The 12,991-nt window shown below is 40.7% G+C and overlaps 1 pseudogene; it reads right to left on the bottom strand.

Annotated features, from left to right (window-relative positions):
• Positions 1-4,106: 4,106 nt before the first annotated feature.
• The window catches only part of LOC145391727 (uncharacterized), a 30,327-nt pseudogene continuing 21,442 nt past the window's right edge, over positions 4,107-12,991 (bottom strand).

Here is a 12,991-nt window from a genome sequence, read left to right as displayed (position 1 = left end):
ACACACACACACACACACACACACACACACACACACACACACACACACACACACACACACACTCTCTCTCTCTCTCTCTCTCTCTCTCTCTGACATGGCACAGGAAGTCACCCTCTTCTCTCTCTCAGTGCCAGGGAGGTAACGAGAGAGAGGAAGACTGAGCACGAAGAGGAAGTGGAGCACGAGGAGAAAAAAAAGGCATGAAGGAGGAGGAGGAAGAGGAGGAGGACGACGAGGAAAAAGAGGAGGACGAGGACTAGGAAGAAGAGAGGAGGTAAAGACAGAGGAGGGGGGAGAGGCAGATAGAAGAGCAGGAAGTTTGGAAAGTGTGTGCTCAGTGGCCTGTTATTTATCACAAGGAAGTGGATCAGTATTTATGTCCGCAAGAGTGCATAAAATTTTTCCAAAATTGTTTAGATCATTATTTACTTCTCAAGAGTTTACTTAAAGGAGTCTGAATTTTCTTTTAACCCTGAGACGTCTTGAAGTTTCGTAGTAGCGGTAAAGTCGTCTAGTGTTTTGTTTTTTTCAGCTCTAACTTGGGCTAAATTTTCGCCCTACTGCTGTTTGTTTCACATTGTTCAATGGCTGAAAAAGACAATACTAGGGTTCCACATCTTTTCCATAACACTGCTTCATGACTGGCATTATATTCTAATATTAATCTATAGTTACAACCCGGTACTGAAGGTGGAGAGATTATAATAGTAGGTCAGTTTCTAATAAACAGTATAGTCAGTTTAACATACAGTAGATAAGTCGTCCCTCGAGGTTAAAGGGATATGAAAATGTATCCCTATTTAACCCTGTATATTAAAGCGATGCAACACTTCCTAGTTGCTGTCTAGGAAGAATTTAGCCGAATCACCATTTTCTATTATTGCCTGTGAGGTGGAGTCACTGGTCTGGAGCTTTAATGGTGTCTGAATGTGTGTGTGCCTCATATTCACTGAGCATTCTGTTAACTACCTCTCTGTCATTCTCGTATCTTTCAGTTTTTTTAGATCCCATCTCACCTCACCTGTGGATGGAAAAAAAAGAGGGAGGCTGATAATGATAATGGTGACGCTGATGGTGGTGATGATGATCATTTATTTCACAGTACGATGACTTCTATTTTGCTTCAATATTGCCACTCCTTCACGAATCAAGTGTGCTTAAGGAATACTTCTCGTACTAAGGGGATAATGATGTAGCCTAATTTAGCCATGCATCTGAACACGTCTAGGCTGCCATCTAAGTAATTAACTAGATCACCAGCTGGCAGGTCATTAACGCCTCGCCTAGGACGTGGCCAATTATCTCCCTTAATAACACTCTGCCAATTCAAAGTTCGGGACGTGAGAGAAAGAATTGTTTTCAGAAAGTTATTTCACGGGTGAGGGACGCCACATAGCAACTTCCCTGCGTACTCTTCCCCCTCCCTCTTTTTTTTTCATTCCCCCCCTCTCTCTCTCTCTACTTCTCCATCTCTATCTGTGTGTGTGTGTGTGTGTGTGTGTGTGTGTGTGTGTGTGTGTGTGTGTGTGTGTGTGTGTGTGCAGGAATACGAGGATAGTAATTTTCTCTTCCCTAGGTGTATGAACAAGTATATAAAAAGTATAATTACGGAACAATCTCTATTAAAACCAAGCTCCATTAACTCCTTCCCTACATGGACGTCTCTCACGCTGACCTGAATCCCTTGTCGTTGAGAAGAACAGTATACAAGAAATGTCATCTAAGAGAACGTACTAACTCACTGCAGTAAAGGGCGTCACTTGAGTGTTTTACACTGGCTGTCGACAGTTTTCAATCTCTCATCTGAGGAAAAGCCCCTGATGCTCATGAAGTTTCTTTATGCTTTTGATCTCTTTTGTTTCATTAATCCATCTAAAGTTTAATAGAATTGTATGACATTAGAAACAATACATCCCAAATGGTGTCCATGGCCAAATATGTTAAGGTTGTCTTCTAATGTCTGCACTTTCTGTAACCAGACAGAGGAATGGTCTGTTTGTAATTCCATTCCTTACTATCCCCATAATATAATCCATGAGGGTCAAGGGTGAAGCTAACTGCCGTATTTTTAACTCTCACAGTACTTCAGTTTCTTTTTTGCGATATTATTCCTCTCAGCAGACTGTTATCTTCATTTTAGGGTGTGTTCGTGACTTTTTTATATTGGTTTTAATGCTATATGATTGTTTCTGTTTTATTTAGTGTATTGTCATGAAGGCTGGATGTATTTCTTTCCTTTTCACTGCTTTTACTCCTGATATACAGCGGCAATGACCTCCGTTGTTACGGTGACATGATCTATCTGTCTATCTCTCTATAGCCAGACGCCTTAATCCCGTAAGGGGTGGCCACAAACAATTCGCCTCCATGTCGCCCTGTCCTCAGCGTTTTCACCACCCTACTCCCAGGTCACATCCCCCTCTCTCATATACCTCTCCACTCCATCCATCCATCTCATCCTTGGCCTCTCCCTTCCTCTCCTCCCCTTCACTTCACTCACATACACTCTCCTCGTCAGTCTCTCGCTCTCCATCATGACCATTTTAACATAATTCATTTTAGGGGAAACACCTCGAGTTACTGGGGTAAGATATGACCTTCATTATCACTTCCACAATTAGATATCCTAATTACCGTGAAGAGAATAAGGCAGTGGGAGCTTGGTTAAAGAAAATGTGTCACTGGGAAGGGATTAACTGTAGCAGTAGTAGTTGTTGTAGTAGTAGTGGTAGGTGTAGTAGTAGTAGTAGTAGTAATAATAGTAGTAGTAATAGTAGTAGTAATAGTAGTAGTAGTAGTAGTAGTAGTAATAGTAGTAGCGCCAGGGTCATTTGGCCGTGAACCCCGTGGACTGCAGGCCGAAGCTACCTGTCTCCTGTAGTTCACCATCCTCCTTTTGGGGGATAGGGAGGGAACTGAATGACTTGTATAACCTGGCAGGGAAGCCGCAGAGTTATATTGGTGCCACCACGTGAAGGCTTCTCTCTTCAGTACCGAAAAAGAAATAAAACTTGAATCGTGTATGGCCAGGCAAGCTTCCAATTCGTTGTGAGAATTTCTGGGACACGTGTCTGGTCTACCTCTTAGTCGTATTGTTGAAACAGTGCACGGAAAAATATAAGCATGTCTCTAAGTTCTGACGTAGATAGATAGATAGACAGATGAATAGACAGACAGACAGACAGATAAATAGATAGACAACAAGACAGAAAAGGGAAAACACCATATCTAAATAGGATACGCCAGGGAATAGTAATATTTGCTTATCTGTTGTTTATACTTTTTCTTCTCACCCAAGCAATAAATCAGGCTTACTCCTGCGTCGGATGTTTAATTAATTTCAACTCGTAATTGGTTTGTGGATTTATAATGTCTCATTTGTATTCTGTTTTCTTTTCCTCAGTGTCATCTGTTTTTGCTGTGTTAGTTTAAAGAGATTGGGTCGTGTGGATGTTTGGCTTCCGTGTGTGTATTTGTGTGTGTGTGTGTGTGTGTGTGTGTGTGTGTGTGTGTGTGTGTGTGTGTAAGGGGTGTTGTGTAGGTGTGTGTGTAAGGGGTGTTGTGTACGTCTGTGTGTAACGGGTGTTCTGCAGGGCCGCATTAAGGTGTGTGGAGGCCCCTGTGCACAAGGCTATGTGGGGGCCCCGAAAGTGGTAAGGCAAATGCGAGGCCCGAAGGGCCGAAGCCATCTAGGCAGGGGGTCTGGGGGTCGCTTTAGGCCCCCAGAAGCCAACGGTTCTAAGATGCTCTGAGATGCATTCTGAGCATTTTAGGGATACTTCTGGACAGGTTTTGGTGTGTGTCACTCAAGAACAAAATGGAGAAAAAGTATGGTATTCTTACTTCCCAGTGCTTTATCCCCTATTACAGCATGCACGCTAGCTAAAGTCTTTAAAAGTAATATCATTTTAAGAAAAACAAACAATTTTCTTGTGTTTCATCAGTGAACAACATAAAATCTTTAATATCTACTTGAACAACACACAATGGAGTAGAGAAACACATCATCTGATAACCAGGATATGAAGCAATTACTGTATAACGGATAATGTTAAAGTAATTACATCACCTGAATCTTAAGTAACACTTACTGAACTGAAGCTCACTCAAGACAGTCCTTGGACTTTGCGAGCTTTCTTGTTTGCAAAGTCATGTATGACATCATCAAAACTTATCTGTCGCAAAATGTCATGCTTACTGCTCATCACTGTGAGGTGGTTGAGGCGTTCTTGTGCCATTGATGTGCGCAGCCTGTTCTTGATTAGCTTTAGCTTGCTGAAGGATCGCTCTCCAGAGCAATTGCTCACCATAAGAACAAGGTAGAGTCTAAGAACAGTCTCTACATTAGGAAAAGTGTCCTGGACCCCTGTCTCTATAATCAACTTGTACAAGAAGTGTTCATGAGATATTTGGTCTGCCTTGTCGTTTACAAATATCCTGGCAAATTCACTGAATTGGACAAGCTCTATGCCAAGGGTGATGTCCAGGTCTTCACTGTATGTGTTCACAAGCTTTGCAGCAGCTTGTTCAATCTCAACAGCTGTCATGGCATCTAGACTGCGCAGGAAACTGAACAGGGAGCATATTCTCGTATATGCGGCCAATCGTTGTTTCATGGAAACCACAAATTGGTCAATGACAGGCAGGAAATTTTCAACTCGGAATTTCTGTGCAGGAGATAGTTGTGCCTCTTTTCCTCGACCATAATCTAGTGGATTCAGTCGCACACTTGGTGGGCGATTGCGTGTCTGCCTGTAAGTTGTTGTCCCTGATTTCTCTGCTCCTTTGGCTTCTTATTCACTAAACAAATCACGCTTGTCTTCAATGAACTTCTGCAATGATGTTAATGCAGCAACTGCAGTGCTGAGGTCAGCCTTTGGATCTTGTAATATGTGACTGGTGGCATTTACTCTGTCAAGCACTTCATTTACTGAACAAAATTTACTTTTTGCTTTCAACTGAAAAGTGTCTTAATAGGATACAATGAATGCATATTATAACAGTAAGTTTGAATAATGGTACGTCGTATACAACAACATATTTTTAGTGGCTCTTTTGTCGTTTTTCTCATTAATGAGGATGTTCAAACGAGGTTCTTTTTATGAAAGTGCCAGGCGCATGTCGTCCAAAAACAAAAGAAAAAAATAGTTTCTTACAGTATGTTCATCTGTGATAAGAACACAACGTTGCAGTTATACGAACTACGTCAATACGATACCCAAGAACTGATGTGGACAACACTAACCTGCTGCAATGAAAGCCAGAACACAAGTGATTGTGTGAACTTCTGAAGCCAAGGATCAGAGCCAGGTCCAGTACAGAAAATGAACGAGAACCGTACGAGATATCAATAATGAAACCATAGAAAACGTAAGAAAATTGGTTATAGCACTAACTTTTAAAAAGTAATTCAGACAATTATAGAAAGAGAAAAATTAGGGGAATCTATGTTTTACTTTCTCATGGTAAGTATACAGTACCAATGCACTGGCTAGCGATACATGCGATAAAGAACAAAAAATCATTCACGGACACACAACACAAACAAAACAAAACAAACCTAACCTAACCTTGAACAAAAACCTTAATGTAAGCTTGTTCAAGGTTAAGTTAGGTTAGGTTTGTTTTGTTTTGATTTGATTTGTTTTGTTTTGTTTTGATTTTTGTTTTCATTAATTTTTTTTTATTAATGATGGAGTTTTACTCTCTCCAAACATCCAAACTTTTTTTTTTGGTGGGGGCCCCCTTGATGTGGGGGCCCCTGTGCACGTGCACCTTGTGCACAGTCCTGGATGCGGGCCTGGTGTTCTGTGTGTGTGTGGGGGGGGGTGTAAGGGGTGTTTTGTGTTGAGTATGTGTGCGCGTAAAGGGTGTTTTGTGTGTGTGCGGGGGGGGGGGAGAGCAGAAGAGATAGGAAAAAATGAAGCTGAGGAATAATAAAGTGGAAAACAAGAGTAGAAAATGAGTAATGAAAACTGAATGGAGAGAAGAAAATGCATAGAGGAAAAGTGAATGAAAAAAAAAAAGTCGAAGAGAGTAAAGAAAAGAGATTGCAGAAGAGAGGGTAGAAGAAAGAGCAGAAAAAGTGGAAAAAAGAGGAGAGAAAAGAATGTGGGAGAGAAGAAGTAGGAAACAAAGAAGAGAGAGAGAGAGAGAGAGAGAGAGAGAGAGAGAGAGAGAGAGAGAGAGAAGGGGAGATGAAAAATAAGAAAATTAGAATCGAAAGAAAAAGCTATGGAAAGTGTGGAATGGAAGAGAGAATGGAGAAGTGTGTTGAGTGTGGAAAGAGTACAGAAATGATGATGATGAAGAAAAGAATCAAAGAAGTAGCATTAAGGGTGGAAAAAAGAAAGTAAAGGAGGACATGTAGGAAAGAGAAGCGAGAAAAACAACAGAAGAAAGTAAAGAAATAGTGTAGGAAAAATAGATCGGGGAAAGAAGTAAAACAAAGCTGAACTGAGAAATGGATGTGAAGAATAAACTACAGGAAAAAGAGGGAACAGAGAAAAAATAAAGAAAACTGACGGGAGAGAAGGTGGTGGAGACAAAGAAAAAAAAAGTATATAACCCATGTCACAAAGGGTAAAGGTAGAGCACGTAGCCTTGAAGCAGGAGTACAAAGGAGGGAAATGCGTTTTCTCTCTTTCAGGTCCCAGAGATGTGGGCGACAAGGACGGTTCTTGTTCTCGTCCACACGTCGCGGAAAGGTTAACAATTTTTTCCACCTTCAGGATTTAAAGTATGAGGTGTGTGAGAAATACCCTGTCTATGGTATTTATATTTTCCATAATGATAATTTCCCTGGTCTGACTTAATACCTAAACTATCCCTCTATCGACATAATTATTTTATAGTCCTCGAGATAAAGTATCAGGTATGTATGAAATGGCTTGTTAATTTTATTACCGTTTTCCTCACTGGTAATTATCTTCCTTTTCTGTCATAATGCCTAAAATATCCCTCTCTCAATATTAGTACTTTTAAAGGCAAAGTGTCAGGCATGGATGAGGTGCCTTGTTTTATTCATGTTTTCCAGACTAACAGTTTTCCTTTTCAGCAATATTATTAAAATACTCTTCAATCAGAACCAGTATTTTTCAGTCTTCGAGGCAAACTATAAGGTATCTGTAAAGTGACTTCATTTCATCTACATTTTCCACGCTGACATTTTCCTTTTCTACCTTAATACTTAAAATAATCTACAAATATCAGTAAAAGTATTTTCTAACTTTCGATGCTTAAACTACCATGTATGGGTGAGGTACAGTAGCTCCCAAAAGTATCTTTAAAAAAAAGTACTATACATTCTGACACAATGGACGATGTATCTGACACGTGTTGCGTGAAGCGGCAACAAAATTGGTAGACCTGCATGCTAGGGAGTGGTTGCCATACACCTGCATATGCCTTGGGATTGTATATACCGTTTTCTAACTGACGTAATACTAATCACTTTGTCATATGTAGATATATTTGATGTTATTATGGTGACAACTAGTTCGTTTTGACATAGGCACGGTTACTCTTTCTGTGGTTCATCTGTAATGCTTTCACGAGTGCCAGCACAAGGTTAGCAGCACTCTAGATAAATAGTATACAAGCTTTCCCAGAACTGATATATTTTGAGAAAGTGTTTCTATAATATCTGTGATTATGACTGGGAGACATATGACACCCAGTGTAAAATATTAGAGAAAGTAGAGGTAAACGAAATGTAAAGACAGTAAATTAACTTATCTGAAACTAATCCCCAGGGCAGCGTATAAACCCATTTGTCACTGATACACCAGCCGTAGTGTGGAGGTGACATGCGAGATTCATTCTTATATTGGACATTATATGTAAAATAAATACAAGTTAAGGTTAAACACACTTTGGGGGGCTCCTTTTATTCATTTAATAACCACTGTATCCACCGTCTGCATCCAGACCTCTGTTCAATCGACGCGACACCTACTACGAAGCTGTGCCATTCACGTAACGAAACACCACTCCTCAATACCTTCCGACACCGAGATATTGCCACATTCGGGTAGTATGTATAAATAATGATGTGTGGTTAAAATCGTCCGACATGCAGACCCTATAGGCTATTATTAACCTCCGCATTGTTAATCTATTTGTAGTTGTGATAACGAAAGAATTGTGATGGTTATTTCTCTCATGCTGTTTAAATAATCTGAGTTTCACTTATATTCAAGGGGGGCTGGGTGACTCAATGGTGGCGTGCGTAGCTCAAGACCGTGAGGTAGTGAGTTCGTGCCCCACCCGAGTACTGTAGCTACTCAGCTGAAAGTTAGCGCTCTCATCACCCTATCAAGGCTATATGGTCTAATATAGGCCTAGCTCCGAGAATTCATTCCTTCACTTATATTCGAACATGACAACTCAGCCCATCGAAGTCAGTTTTCGAACGGCAACTCTGCCCGTCGCAGTTACTATGTTTACCAAGATACATTTATCACAGTATAATGTGTGTAATGGGTTATATTCTTTAACACAGAGGTATAAATATCGCTGAACTGTTACCATTTATAAGTCGATGGATGGTTGCAGTCACATAATGGCGTTGATGTGTTTATTAGCAGCACACCACCCACGATACCTAACCATGCGGACCATGCGTACCAACCGCACAGGGACAACAAGTGGCCGAGAATAATGTTTCATTCTGTTCATTCTGCCATTCTTCGCACCACACTTTAAAGATACTTTTGGGAGCTACTGTACCTTATTAATGATAATTTCAATTTTTTTAATTATTATTATTATTAGTTTTATTCTCACATAATCAGTCGTCTTCTGTTCTCGGCGTAGTGTCTAAACTATCTTTACGTCACTATTAAATATTTTTTAGTCTTCGAGTCTAAAAACTGGGTACATATGAGATGACAGCATTTTTTTTCTCTCTCTCTCTTTCTCACCATCATGCTTCTTTCCATCAGTCTGCCTTTCTTCTCTTCATTTCTTTTCCTCCTCACCATCAGTAATCCCACTTGTACCGTCATGCCGTCTGAAATACTGTTCCTTCAGTATTAGCATTTTCGACATTCGTGACTGAGAATTGAAACTGCCATTTATGTACCAGGTAAAGTTAAAAGTAAAGATGGAGGCAGAAGCATGAGGCGCCTTTCCCTCGATCACACCTCCGTAACTTAGCTAGGCCTTTGAGACTGGTAAATTATTCATCCCCTCTCCTGGAATACAAGGCTACTACATTATTCAGGTGCATACTGTTACCTTCCCCATATGTTATCCTATGCACTCAATATACCAATATCTTAGTAAACTGGCGTTGGCTGCCCACACTGGGATTCGAACACTGGCGCTATCGGGCTAGCAACTTTGTAAATAGCAATGCTAATCATTTACCCACCGCGACGATTATGGGGTGCCTATATATATATATATATATATATATATATATATATATATATATATATATATATATATATATATAATTATCAGTCTTCTGCGTTTTCTGTCTGTCTAATGTATCCTTCCATTAGCATTAATATAGACTTTTTCAATTTCTCAGATTGATAACTGTATCCAAACCAAGCTTTGTTTTGTTAATTTCCTGGAGCCAGTCTTCCGTCTATTACTTTCTGAATTAGGTCATGATAATTCCCCTGCATGACCGGGCTTTCCACTTGAGGGGGAGACTGAATAGCCAGAATTTACTTTCCCCCAAGCTGGCGAGAAACGGATGGGCGATGGCTGTCCGCAGTAAGAATGATGCATGAGAAAGTTTAAATGCTGCATCGGCTCGCTGTGTGTGTGTGTGTGTGTGTGTGTGTGAACAATCTGCATGTGTCACTGGTAGGAAAAACAGGGAGCAAGCATAAATAATGGGATACACTGCCAATACGCACTTCCAATGTCCGCCATGGCATGGACTCAGACCCTCGATTCTGGTTGATGCTGTTCACTCCATTCCCCCACAATCATTCCTCATCGTGAGTGTATTTGATGATCTATGTCAGTGTTCTTTATTTATATTTTATTTATTTAATCATCTATATTCTCTCCCAAGGAAGGAAGATAACCAGGTATGTATGATTTGTTTTTTTAACTTACGCGTTACTACGATGCTATTTATCTATCATCAGAGTACATCAAGATTAATAATACGTTGCCTATGTATTTGAGTACGTAACGTTTAGGGAAAATATAAAGCCTACCATTAAAGTATATAAGGTATTATTACAATATTATTCAACTGATGACGACGGAAATTAAACTAACCTCTGCTCTCTGCGGTGTCTTCCATTCTGAGAGCATAAAATATAAAGTTGTGTGGCAATATTTTCCAACCTCCATGAGCAGGTGCTAAGTTTCTGGACGTTGTTTATGTGGTGTCTGCAGTTTATTCTCTCACACCTAATACAGGTGAGTATTATTATCTGGCGTTTGTTGGAATATATTGCCAGAGTTGTTCCCACCGTGAGAGTGTTAATAATGCAATATTCATTCCTCCAGGCTCCCATGTTTCCCTATGAGATTAATAAAATCGTCTGACGTTAGTTGGAATAGAATGATATAGTTGTTTCTTCCAAGGGGTGTAGACATCCGGCATATAAGCAGCTTGTTGTGTAGTGATGTACTTTATCTTCGTGTATAAGTCCACTGAAAAGGATGAGAGTAGTCGTCAAAAGTGTTTGGAAATACATCTATCCGTCTGCCAGTGATGGTTTCTCAATCTTCATGAGGAGGAAAAGTTGTTTGTTGTGGCATCCAGTTCCCTTACTCACAAGGAATATCCATTTGCTTTATTGCACTACCTATGATTAAAATTTTTAGTCCTACGAACGTGTGAACCTATCTAGCACTATTTTACACAATTCGAGAGTGGGTACAAAAATTACTATCCTGTCCACTTCAGGCTGGCCAAAAATTGTCATTTCTCCATCTTTACTTTAAAATGATGTGGTAGGTGTGGGCGCTCACCATCCACTCACTCGATGTAATGCTGCTGTCAGGTGTCTGCCCTTTCATCTCCTCCATTCTTCTTTCCTTCCATCCTCTTCTTTTTCCTTTCTTTCTTTCCTCGTCCTTCTGCCTACGGGTGACTTTACACTCCCATTTTTGTCATTCTTTCCTTCATTCCTTCCTCTTCCTTCTGCCTGTGGATGACTCTACACTGAGTGACAAGCCAAATGGTTTCCTGTACACCAGGAAACCATTTACTATGCTGGGTGGTAACCATATAACCAGATTTTGGCTCCTGGTGGTTTAGTGGGTAATTATTGCGTTCCAATCGGATTGAGCCGGTGAAGGTTTATATCCAAGGAGTGGTTGGGGTGTATTGTTCACGTAATGCCACTCAGGGATGAATGAGGCTGGTCACTCTCATCTTAAATGTCGGGACCAACTTGCCTAGCCCCGGACTCCTACGCTTCTCATGGGGCGACATAGGATTGGATGATGGATGGATGGATGGACTTTTAAATGGTAACAGAAGATTGATACTAATATACGATGCTGATCACGAAAACTGCAAAGTAAAGGATGTAAATCAGTAGTATAGTCCTATTTTGCCATTGAGTTAGGGGACATATATCGGAAAATGTTAAGCAATCTCTGCCAGGTTATGGTGGATGAGGTCGACTTACAGTACAGTATATATAAGGTGCCTGTTCCACAACATACAACAGTGATCCCTCCTCAAAGCTATACAGTAATTCGTCCACCTAACTTGGCAAGGATTTTCACCCTTTTCAGCCTATTTTTCGTGGTCCAGTGGCAGAAAAAGAAGTTACTGTCCCTCCATATTCTTGCAACCAGTTAAACGCCTTTGTCAGCGAGGTATGAGCAAGGCCATTTAAATCTGAAAGCAATGAAATGTCATCTTGCTCCCCGATGATGCTTAGAATATATTGATGGCAATCCACCTACCAAGTTTCATGCCTTTATGACAAAGTGTCTGACCTGTGGCCCTCTTCTGAAAATTTTCGACATGCTGCACTTGGCGCATCACGTGCCACGTGCACCGCCAGAGTGTGATGAAACCTATCAAAAATAAATCTTAAAGGATGGGGCTATCATGTGGCGCAAACCACGCAGTGATCGCTCCTGTGGTTGCTGAGATATAAGCTACTCAAAAGCGTTTCGGTCGGCCGGGTCAGGCCAGGCAGGGTTAGGCCGGGCCGGGTCGGGCCGCATGTGAGAAAATGCCAGTACTTGACAAGAGACACGAGGGCTTCGTCCTCGCTGGTAATAATACTTCTGCGGGACTATCACCATATTCTTGTGTAAGTAGCATAAAAGGGCACACACACACACACACACACACACACACACACACACACACACACAGAAAGAGAGAGAGAGAGAAACTAAGGCTTTACGTTTCTGCCATATCACTTCTTCATGACTGAGACCATTTAAATGTTGTCCTATTGTTACAACTCAGCAATCCAAATGGAGAGGTAGCAATATTATGCCAAGCTGAAATGAGCAAAACATAAGGCTCTCCGTCGATTTCGATAGCTGCATTTCTAAACTTTGGTGCGCTTGTGTTAAGTTTGCTGACTGTATATGAGGTGTTTTAATGCCACAGTAATTCGTCTCTGAGTAAGCAGAATTGAGAAAGCTGGACAAGGAATATGAGTTAATTTAGTTCTGCCGATATAAGGAAAAAACGTGTCTGCTCTTAAATTAACCTCTTCTGTCTTCCTTTCTTCTTCCCATCAGCCTAAAACAGGAGTTCTCAAATGGGGGGAGGGGGAATTTTCCCGTAAGGGACAGGGGGGAATCTGAACATTCCCGGGAAGGGGGGTGAACAGACAAGACCAAGTTGGTTTTTGGTTATCGATTAGGGTCGTTCCTTTTAATGGTAATATCATTTTTTTTGGTCCTAAGATCATTATTATGTTACATAGAAATAGAAAAAAAGATCTGTAAAAATGTCCATAATTCCACTTGACCTTTTGCTGTCACACTTTAACTATTGTTGTTAAACAGAGGCGAATAGCTCTGGCATCTGGAG

This window comes from Coenobita brevimanus, chromosome 2, assembly GCF_032717465.1.
Source record: "Coenobita brevimanus isolate Jiangsu-jjx chromosome 2, ASM3271746v2, whole genome shotgun sequence".
In the NCBI taxonomy this organism is placed as follows: Eukaryota; Metazoa; Arthropoda; class Malacostraca; order Decapoda; family Coenobitidae; genus Coenobita; species Coenobita brevimanus.
The sequence above is the reverse complement of the archived record's forward strand: the minus strand, read 5'-3'. Positions and strand labels throughout refer to the sequence as shown.